Source organism: Manacus vitellinus, unplaced genomic scaffold (assembly GCF_001715985.3).
Source record: "Manacus vitellinus isolate BGI_N305 unplaced genomic scaffold, ASM171598v3 scaffold_4_pilon, whole genome shotgun sequence".
Classification (NCBI taxonomy): domain Eukaryota; kingdom Metazoa; phylum Chordata; class Aves; order Passeriformes; family Pipridae; genus Manacus; species Manacus vitellinus.
Window position 1 is genome coordinate 8,258,941 of NW_021940604.1, and position 12,025 is coordinate 8,270,965.

Below are 12,025 nucleotides of genomic sequence, written 5' to 3' on the forward strand. Positions count from 1 at the left end.
GGTTACACCTGGCTTTTGGGACTACTCTACCTGTCCTCATCCAATAGTGCTCTTTCCCTTTTCACAAAGAAGCTGCCAAACACATGGTTTTCTGCACCTCCCACAGGAAACTCTGGCGGGTAGAAGGTAATACTTCACTGTTTCTGCAGCATTTGTTGATTCAAAAATTTTTCTCATTTGAAAAAGTGATGGGGCTGTATTCATCTTGCAGACCATGACAAGATCACACTATTTTCCTTTGTAAGAAAATCACATTGTACATATGAAAAACAATTACTAAAGCAATTACTAAAAATTACATAGGCTTATATAGGCTTTCCCTTTCATTCTCAATTCTTCTTCATCATAGTAACTCAGTTAATAGATTCCTAAGTAATTCTGGTATTGAGTGCAAAAGAGAGTTACTGAAAACAGATAAGCCTCAGTATCACAGGCAAATGCATTTTTGTCTTTTAGAGTCAGAAGAACAACACCTACAAATCTTGCACAGTTCTGAATTTTAGCAGGGTCTTGGACATCTGATTCTGAAAGGAAAGATTGCCCTAGTATGTGGAAAATTTCAAAAGGTAGTTCTTGATTTTAGAATCAGGTACAGTCATAGGTGACTTATATATTCACTCTTTGGAAATTTATCATCCATAAAAGTGGGCTTAATAAGTCAATATAGTCCTTATACACAAACAGTTTGTTGACACCTTTTTTGTAACACACACATCCAAAAACCACACAAGACAAACATGTGGTAAAGTATAAACAACATTTCACTATGACCTTCGGTTCTTCTTTCTGCACCTCCTGCTATTAGCTCTGGTGCCATGCTTCTTCCAGTTACTCAAATACTTCAGATATGACCTGGTATTCAAAATACATTAAGACTGATATATTCACTGTTATAATCAGTCCTATTATTTGTGTTTGCAAAGTGATAATGTTCCTATAAACTAGTGAGAGGAAAATGCTGTGTTTGAGGAGGAAAAAGCTTCAGATTTGGTATTGAGTTCTGTGTGGTTGAACAGCTTCTTGAAACAGTCATAGTACCTTCAGTCACTGAGGCAGAGTTTAATATCATCCCAGTTAAAGGGACATGCTGGGGGAAAAAACATTGCTTTGGGTAGAATGTGGGCTGCTCCCATATACTTTGAGGACAATTCGTGCATTAACTGTATGATAAAACTCCAACAGAACATGCAAAGGTCATATTTAATGGACTGAAAAATCCTCAAGGAATGTGAATGACTGGGACTAGAGAAACAGGATTAAAAGTCGCTGATGTTTGTAAATAGCCTTGTAGAGCTGTCCAGGCAAGAGGAGGAACTACATGTTGAGACTTGGGTGATGTTTAGTCCTGAACTTGTCCAGCACTACAGGAATTGAATAAGTGGTGGAGAACATATACATAAAGGAAATATGCATGCAGCGAAAATAGTTGTGTTTCCAAATGTACATCCTATGAACCAGAACATTTCTTATTCATTGAACTTCTAGTTGGAAAATATTACAAGGCAATAACATTTTGTTGTCCAGTTGCAAATCACATTACTGTGCCCACAAAGATCAGAGTTAGAAGCCAGTTTGGAAGTCACTTAGGTATCATCATTTATCCTGTTCTCACTATTTGGTAGCAAAGTTCTCGAGCCCTTTAAAACATTTTTGTTGTGTTTACAGTTTAAAAGTTTCCACTGTAGTTTATGCTTCCCAGTTTTAGATGTTTCTTTGTTAAGGATGGCGGTTTTGGTCGCATTCTCACCAAAGAGTACTTATATAAGCCTGCATTTGGAGCAAAGCTGATGGTGTCAAAAAGAGTATCTATTTGGTAGTCCCGGCATAGTATGTTCCTATTTGCTTAAAATATACTGTCTGGACCTACTTTCTGTAACAGATCCATCTATTCAAAATATGTAGCCACAGGTTATGTTTCTGGTTAGAAGATGCATGTGCACAAATTTTACAGCTATTTCAGATGTGACAAAATCACTGCAGAAAAGTTACAATAACTGGAAAACACAGTTACTTGACTGAAGTTTAGCATATATTTTCAGCCAACATTTTGTTTACATTACATAAGATTAAAGCATATAGTTGTCATCTACTTACACTGCTTTTTAGAGAAAAGTCACTTGGTATTAGACTAGCAAAGACTGAACTGTGAAATGATATAAATGTAACACTGCTCAGAATTTAAAAAGAAAAATTGAAATATGTGAGAAACTACCATGACTTTTAACCATTCATGCTTTTACACATGCACTTCTACAGACGAATGAATGCAGTGCTCAGGCTAGTTTTCCCTCTCTCAGCTGTTTGCATCACAGCAATCACAGTATCTAGATGCCAGTTTTGACAAAATTTCACTGGGAAAGAAACAGTTATTATAGGTTTCATTGTGAAATAACTGGTTACGTGTCAGCAGCTGCTGCACAGAACTGCAAGTACGTCAGTGAGTACAGAATGAGTGTTAGAGAGATTTGGATACACATCACTGAGTCCTGGAGAGACTGTAGGCACTGTAGAAGATTGTACTGTATTCCTATTCTGCAAAAGACTTTCCCAAGAAAATACCCACAGAGAGATCCTGAAAGGGCAGAGTTCTATACAAAGAAAACCAGAATCCTAGTATACTTTTGTGTCTTTCAGAATACATGTGAATTAAATATACCTCGTTCAATTAGCTTCGAAAGGTGTTATGGCTATTATAATTGATTTCCTTATTCTAAGAAAGGCTCAAATTGAGATGAGAACATTGAATTGGCAGAGACAACTAGTGATAGTAATAGGATGATGAAGCAATTAGTATCTTGGTGGATTTATATACAACAACGGTTGCATTATACTGCTGCTACCACTAGTGTAATCTTGGATAGTGTAGTCATTTGCTAAAGCAGGTACTTCTTTTGGATCTTATGAAAATGGATCATTAAATCAATTTCCAGGTAGTATATACCACAGTACTCTCAAGTATAAGTTGTATGTGTGTGTATATTTTCAGTAGGACCTTTGTACTTTAATTGAGCCCTGGTAAATTCAGGCTTCTACAATTTCACTACTCATAAATATATTAGGAAAGTAAGATCTACATTTCTCCTTCTTGTGATATGCAGAGAATATTATCCACTGTCATAACAAGTTATGCAAGTGTGTCTATCTTTAAGATCCAAGCCTCTTTCTTCTGATGGACTCGGGGAAATGTTTGTTTTTTCCATATATTTCTTCAAAATGTACTATTTAATTCTTCTAATAAAATATACACATGTACTGACATGAAGTGTATACAAAGGAAAGGAAAAAGTTTGTATTCTTATCTGAGTCTTCACCTGCCTATGCAGAATGCCATCCTCCCTGTGGCCGTTTTCCTCAAGGGCATTTTAATTCACTATTTTCTGTCAAAGGCTGTTTTTCTGAGTGAAAAAAATCACAAGCCAATAAAGTTTAAAGCAAAACTTCCACAGATAATTTGAAAAGTCAGAGAAACAACAGCAGCAAAGATGTTCATGGTCTAGATTACCCATGCAGCCATGGCACATATTAAGATTTTAGTAATCAAGAAGTTTGACTACTGAAACCCTGGCTGTATTCACCTATTTCTGTGAAAACTATGATATTCTGAGTAGTTTGGTGTTGCTTATCAATTACTATGTGTAGCTTTTCACCTTTCTGATTATGTAGAGCTTTTAAAAACAAATGGCTGGGTCACAATGAGATGTGTCTTTGGGAGTTTTGTGATTTTGTTTTTGTATATATTAAGAGTAATTTTGAATGGAATGTTCATTCAAAACAGTCAAAAAACATTCTTTATCTACCATTAATGTCCCTACGGTTTTGCATACTTAAACTGTTGATACTCATAAAAGGACATTTAGAGAAGTTTAGACTTTCATAAATACCAAAAAAAAAAAAAAAAAAAAAAAAAAAAAAAAAAAAAAAAAAAAAGAAAGAAAGAGAAAAAAAGTATTAAAACAGCATAGAGGAAAAGTTAGCTTTAACTATAATTTTCCCTTCTATCCACTTCAAATGTAGTTTCATTTTAAGTTTTGGGCACATGTTGGGGTCATTTCTTATTTTATCAAAACAGTTTTCCCATCTTAATTAAAATCAGTGGACTATGCAATTCTGTTAGATTGGAGGAAAGGAGAGTTTGTTAATTTACATTTAAATAAAACTGATTTTCTGAACTTTTGATATAGTTGCATTTTTAAAATCTTGTGCTTCATATTATATTTATAAGTGGTACCACTAGAATTATGGGGAGTCTTGGCTCACGTTTCTGTAATCCTTCAGTAATAGTAGTGTGTTTGTAGCTGTGGTAGTCCAAGAACAGACTCAAGGCAAAACATAGAGGTGGAGGTAATATTTTTGTATTTATTAAGTCTATTGGTATGACTGGAAGAAGAGGCAATTTGAAGAAGTTTTCTCGAAATATTGTCCATTTTTTCCAGCTATTCCTTTTAGTCTAATTGAAAATATTATTTGTTACAGCTGAGAATATAACAAATCTGTTGTGGTGTCTTGAGTGGCAGCTTTCCTGCTTTGATATTTTACGATCATTGGAGTTTGAAATTTGACTTCCTATTGATTGACAGATTCCAGAGTTTTCAATAACTGAAGAGACCAGGGCAATTTTTTTACCTTTTTTTTTTCTTTAGTTTTTCATTTACCCTTTTTTTCACCTTTCATTTTTCTTTTCTTTTTCTTTACTATTTGTTTCTAGTCTTACCTCTAGACTTCTAGTTTTCTTCGAAGGCTTCAATACTTACAATTAAGTAGTGAGGGCATTCAAATGGATGTAGTCAGAGACTCTTTCTAGTGCAAATGAAGCACTAAAGTACTTCAATTAATACCTGAACTATGCGTAATTAGCAGGAATTTTCTGCAGTACAAAAAGATATAAGATATACTTGCCACACTGATACACTATGTTCAAGGTGTGCAGAGATGCACAAGAAAATTTTCTTATTTTAGTATTCAAGCAGAAACTGTGAGAACAAATGTCCTTAATGATTTTCTATGTAATAGTTCTTTTTACATAGAAACCTGAAGGGGCTTCCTCAGGTTTAATTTTCTACTGTGATATGTCCCAAAACCTTCATTCTTATAGTCCTTTTGAACTTAGCACAGTTTTATGTTGAATAATGCTTAAGTTAGTTTGCAGCTTATAATGTATGTTTGTGGTTTTAGCATTAACAGGGACTGGAAATGCTTCACAGATCTGAAGGTAATGTAATGTTTTTGAGAACGCTTTAGATTCAGTTGCTGTCACTGGATATAGAACTACAAGGAAACAATTTTCATCCAGTAAAAAGAGAAGGATGCTGGAATATTTTCTAACTGAATTGTAATAGAAACTAAACAAAGTTTATTTGTCAAAATCTAAGTAATTCTGAAATATTTTATTCCATACTGCCTATTATCAATGGTTATACCACAGTTTCTAAGCTAAAATTCTTTCAAAAACTGGCAAAACAGATTTCATCTTTGAAACTGTCAAAGAGAACTTTTTGACAATTTCAAAACAAATATTTGTATAACAGAAAATAATTCAAACTGACCTTTCTTGAGGGCTATCAGCTCCTTTACCTGATGTCTTGGAGTATTTGTCCAGCAATGAAGAATGTAGGTATTTTTTGGTTTTCATAGAAATCCAAGTCAACTGCACACTTCCGTAGTTGTGTTATGGCAAGAGCCTGTCAGATTTGCTAATGAATTTCTTCGGACTAATTCTCTGGACAAATATATACGAATTTTTACTTGTCCAGTTTGTCAAATTAATATTTCCAGTTGGTGACAACATATATAAGATTTGTTAATGTTACTGGAAGTGCCTGTACTTTTCCATTTACATCCTCTTTTGAAGCAATTAACCAATCTAGGGGAGTTGGTTGCTTGATTTTCCTATTGTTTGCAGTCAATGTGGCTCTGAAGTCAGGTAGTAAAAAACCAGACAATGAGTGCTTCATTTAACACTATCAACATCAATTATACATGAGTTCCGTTTACCCAAGAAAGCTGAATGCTCAGACTTGATCTTAAACTCTAATCCCAAGAGAACAGGAGTCATTCTGAGGGGATAATGATGTTCTATATAAAGCAACAAAGTTCTACCTGTATTTTCCTAATGCTATATTGTACAAATTTAAATATCACTCAGGTTCGGGGAGGTTTTTCCACCATATGGAAACACTTGAGGCTGTGCTTAGATACTTAGACTCTCAATATTATGTCTTATATTTAATTGGCAATTCCCACTAGCTTAGTGGCAGTTCTGCATCTAAATCTTCTTGTATCATTCCCAGGCAATGTCTCATGAAAGATTATATGGAAAAGAAAAGAATTAACCAAAAAAAAAAAAAAAGGGAAAAAAAGACTTTATAATTGAAATCTCTTTCTCTAAGAAAAAAAAGCAGAAGAAAAATCTAAACTTATTTATTTTGATGCAAAAATGAAAATGGCTCCGTTTTAAACGTTTGCAGACAGAAATCTAAAACTTAGGGTTTTTTTTTTTTTACAGATGCAGCCACCCATACCCAAGATAAACTTGGTGATAAATTTTGAGGCTGTGAGAGTTAATTAGGAAAGGTTGATTTTTTTCTTTCTCTGCAAATAGCTTATAGTCAATTTAAATTTTTTCAGCTTGAAATTTACCAGAACATTGTGTCATACCCATTTACCAATTGATTTAATTATGCTCTGCAATAGAACTCACTAATAAAACAAGGTGTGAGGTACTGTTATTGCAATAAGCTTGGAAAATTCAGAGACAAATACAATGTACTTTAAGTTTCTAGTCCCCACACCCTCATGGCCTATTAATATTGGATGTAACCTCTTGACAAATGTATTGTCTTAAAGAGTTTGTTTCAATGGATGTAATATTGGGTAGTGTCTTATACAGAGTTAATGTTTATTTATTAAAAGAGTTCTACCTTAAAATGTACCTACCACATTTGTGTGTTTGACCTGTATAGGTATCTAACATCCAGATGAACCAATCTGCTCATTCATGTATACAATACAAACATTTTTGCTCCTTTCAGTAGGTTTCATACAAATATTTTAAATAATTTTTTCTAGCTAGACATTTTTCTTTATTCATGAAATATTGAGTATATGGGAGTTTAAAAATATTTTCCATTTCTAACTGAGAATAAATTTTGGGTGAGGTTAGTAAACTCTCAGTGTTCCTGAAAGTATATTTTAAAAAGGGGAGTGCAAAGCATGGCAGGACAGTAAAGGTAGGAGCAGAGCAAGGTGAAGCAAAGTAAAGAGAAACATTTGAAGTTTATTTATAATTGGAAAGAGGAAATAAATGAATAAGGTTGAAAACAGATAAATAAATTTTCTTCCCAGCTACATAGGAAAGTATTGACAATGCACTATAGATGTTTCATGTCAAACATACTTCATTTTCCTGTGTCAAATTTAATCAATCATTTGTCAGTATCTGTGATGTTGCATGTCAGAAACGCATACTGAATATAGATACATTCACTATACTCAAGAATACCATATATCAAAAATGCACCTACCTAGCATGTTTAGCAAAATCACCAAAGTTGTGTCCTTCAACTGGAAGGACAGTGACAAATATTAAAAATGTACCAAGACAAAAATAAAAATACTCGAACTTGCAACTAACAAAATATTATCCCCAAAATGTCCTGTGTCACCAGGACAAGAATTTCACTCATTTCCTGAAGGTGTGAGTTCTGATCTTGCAGAGTCCTAAGTACAACCTCAGAGAAGTCCCACTGGGTAGTCAGGTAGAAGTGATTGTAGTTGAATGAACACTTCCATTAGAAGTTACAGAGAAACATGGCTGTCATAAGAACATAAGAACTATATCTATCACTGTTTCTGTCTTCATACAGCTAGTCAGTACAAATGAGATCCACTTAAGGAGGAAGATATCCAACTTGAGTTAGGATCCAGACCCTTGTGAAGACTTATATACCCCGTCTAAAATGTACAAGAGAAATTACACACTTAGGAATGGAAAGATCAGGCTGCTCAGTAGGAGGTAAGCCTGGACTCTCCTAGGTGAAACAGCCCTGAGAAGAAATGTCTGAGACTTTCATCCCTTCAGTTCCTGGAGCAAAAGTTCCTTTCTGAGTTTAACCCAGTTTTCTGGGTTAAAACTTATTGGAAATATAGGAAAAAATGGAATTCCTCCACTTCAGGATGAAAAGCCAAGTCAGGGTTGATTCTATTACATAAATGAAAAAGCAAAGAATAGATGTGTCACATAGGGCAAGTTTCTCTTCTCATTGATTCCTGTTGGTGCTGGCAATGGGCAGATTAAAGCAATCAGAGAAAAATTCCAGGGCAGAGACCAGAGACTGCCCCTTCTAGGGCGGTCTCTCTCTATCCTACCCCAATCCTCCTCTCCTTTGCTGGCAATCACTTTCCCACACACCCCAGTCCACCCAAGAGTGGCAGAAGGATGATGTAGCCTGATTTTAGGGCTTAATGAAAGGCAAAACACATAGAAGAACTGTGACCATTTTGTTGCCATAACAGTTGATAATTAGACAATGTCTTTTTACTGTATCTCTAGGACCCATGCAACCATCATCCTCCAGGCCTTCTTTTTAAGAGAGGGCCTGTTATGTATAAAACATAAAAATGCCTCTACCTTTAGTTGAAAAATATGTATATATAAAATTATGTATTTCTATCTGTGATAGAAAATAAAATCTTGAGCAATGTTTCAAGTGCTCTGCTATTGGGTTGCAGAATGCTTATTTGATGGCAAAAAAATCACCATTTTTTATTACAATCTTGACAAACAGCTAAAAAATGAGGGGATTTTTAGGGTTTCATGTTCCAACCAAAGAATCAGTTTAAGGGTATCTGTAGATATTTTAGTTACTTCTTGTTAATAAACCTAGCAACGAAAATAATTAAGTAGATATGTTGTGTTTTCTCTCCTTTTCCTTTCTGTTCTACTAATTTCCCCCCTCAAACTTATGTGACTTTTAATGGGTAATTATAATTACATATTTTGTTGACTAATACAACCATTACTGCTATAGCTTACTGTAGTTTTCAAGTGTGCTCTTTTTACAAGGATGAGAGAACACAACAGAATGTTGAATGGTGATGTTAAAGCTCACACACTGTCACACATGTGGGTCTTTGTCCCTGTTTATAAAATGTGTGCTGGGTTTTCTGAAATGTTTATTAAATTTCACTGTAGTAGAAGATACTCATGAGTACTTACTGGTTCAGGAGAATAATTTTAAATATGTTTTAATTGAAATTTAAAACTGAAACAATTTGGTTTTGTAATTTTGATGAAAACGGGCAAAGCGAATCATTGTGTCACACTTCTTTTGTCTCTAAAAGAAAGGAATGACATTGTAAGAGAAATATCTGTATTAAAATGTAACACTTACTTGTTAAAAGGAACAGAACAATACCAAATATTCACTCTCAACATGATATCATATTGAGAACGAATATCATGTTGATAAAAAAGATGTTTTTCTTAAATAGCTCTTTTTCTTCCCCCCAAATGGCTCTCTTTATGTTTATTTATTCTTTTTAGCTCATAAAAAACAAAAATGTTCAAGAAAATTCTTCCACACCAGAAAATACTGAATTCCACTTTTTAGTCATACTAATGTAAAAGACACACCATTATTCAAGTCAATCATAGAAGTTTTTCATGTATCTTTTAAGTTTTCTACTTGAAATTAAATTTATAATAATTTACCATCAATACAGCAATAACATGTCATTCTTTTTATTAAAAGTTTAATTCAATCTTGCAGAAAACATTAGGAACTGAAAATCTGGGATTTTCAGGAGTGGGTTGATTTGCTGTGGTGGTTTTTTGTTTGTTTGTTTTTTTTGTTTGTTTGTTTGCTTGTTTTTATTTTGTTTTTTTGTGGTTTTGTTTTGGTTTTTGGTTTTTTTCCAAGAGCATATGTTAAGCTGAATTATATAAATTCAGTCAAGATGCACTGTTCTATATATTGCTCTGAAGTACAATAGTGTAACACATGATGTTTTCACAGGCATGAAATTCCTGCTTTGTATTTTATGTGGACTGTTGTAGCGTCCATCAGCTCTTTTTCAGCTGAAGTGTGATTTTTACTCTCAGTGAAGAAAACAGGAAGGTTAAAATAAACAAATAGATCAAGATGAATAGGTTGTACAGCCAAGAGAAAAGAAGGGATTACAGTTTCTGTGCTTTTGAAAGTTACTAGATTACAGGGATTGGCAAACAGAATAATCATTTGCATAGGTATCTGACATATGATTATGCCTCAGATGATTTATGTAAGGCCTTGACAGGCTACAGTGATGAGGATGCTAGAAATACGATAGATGGATGAATGGACGGTACTCAGTGAGGGGAATGTGAATTGGAAAGTCAATATCAATTTGAAAATCAATCAGCAAGAATAAGACTGCTCAGTTTGTGTGCACAAAATACTGGGCTAAGGGCTGTCTATAGAGGCAAGGTGGCGATTTCTGAAACTTACAGAAAATATTTTCTCCAGCAACATTCAAATGTCTGCAGTAAAACATGTGCCATTCAATAGTTTATGGCTCAGAAAATCACAATCTTTCTATATCAGAACCTTCTCTCTCACTGCCAGGAGCCTGCCCTGTCTATCTAGGATTTAGAGGAGACTCTTTTTCCTTTCAGCAACATGATCAGGGCAGGGTGGCTGTAACACTCTGACCTCTGGCTGAGAACTCCACCGTAACCCAATTCTTCAGATAGCTGTTTTGGTGGAGACACTTGGCTGCCCTCATCTCCAAGCCACTTTGAAATCCTTAGCAAGACAAAAACCCCCATTGTTTTTATTTTAAAAAAAATCCAAAACATGTGAAGCACTCTCAAAAAACTGCATGTATTTATACAGAAAACTACTTAAGGGCAATCCTTGTCACAGTGTTTTTGTACAGCCTTGTACAATAGAACTACACTGACTGAAGCATTCAAGATTACCTTTGATAGAGTGCATCCAAAAATATATTAGAGAGTATTGGGGTTAAAAGTACAGAGCTCTAAACTTAGGAAATGCCAGAATTAATTCTGATAATGCTTAATTTAGTGTATAGAACATTTGTTCATTAAACACTGTACTGTTTTTGACGATCTCCTGGATCTTTCATTGCTTGGAAAAGCTTATGAGAAACAGCTCAGGATTTCATTCCTCTCCCTTTGTTCAGGGTTCGACACTATGCTTTGTTTACTGCATACCATTTAATTGAGCCTCTGAATACAGAATTATTAATTTTTTCATGCATTTTTCCATGACACTGCTATAGTATTTGAGTGTATCAAAGGAATAATTTATTCATCTTCTTGGTATTTTTGTGACATGACATATGATCATTCCCATTTAATAGACAAGGAGGTAAGATCCATGTATACTTTTCTCCAAAAGATTGCTGTCATTTTGAATGTCCAACTCAAGATGGCCTGATTTGTTTTACAACTTATTGCATCGCAGCATTATTTATCCAAAGCACAGTTTGTGTGCAATTCAATAACAGAGGTAGGAACACAGTATTTCTGAGAAACAGATAAGAAATCTTTGTGGACACTAAAAATAAAACAAGCATTTGAAAACCAAGTTCTAGGTGACTTATATCTAACACGATGTTAGGACATTCTCATGGATATAGGGATAAATTAATTTCTGCTAGGCAGTTCTAGCTGTCTAAACCATAAATCATACTTTCTTTTCCTAGAATTATTTTGTTTCATGTTTACGCAGTAAGTAGGGAAAGAATTCCTATGCCAAAGCCCTATTCATAGCAATTCTAGCATATTGAAGGGAACAGAGGTATAACTCTCAGGCTGAGGAGAAGAAGATGAGAAAATGAAAAAGTACAAATACTGTACTTGCAAGAGGAGCTTCATGAGCTCCAGGATGAAGCTAAAAGAATGATAAAAAAGGAAATTATAAGCTTCCAAGGTCCATTATGTTTGTTGTCATAAATGGTAAGTAAACAGAACTGGAATGACAAGCATGCAGAAAGAAGCTACTTTCATAGACACTCACAAAAG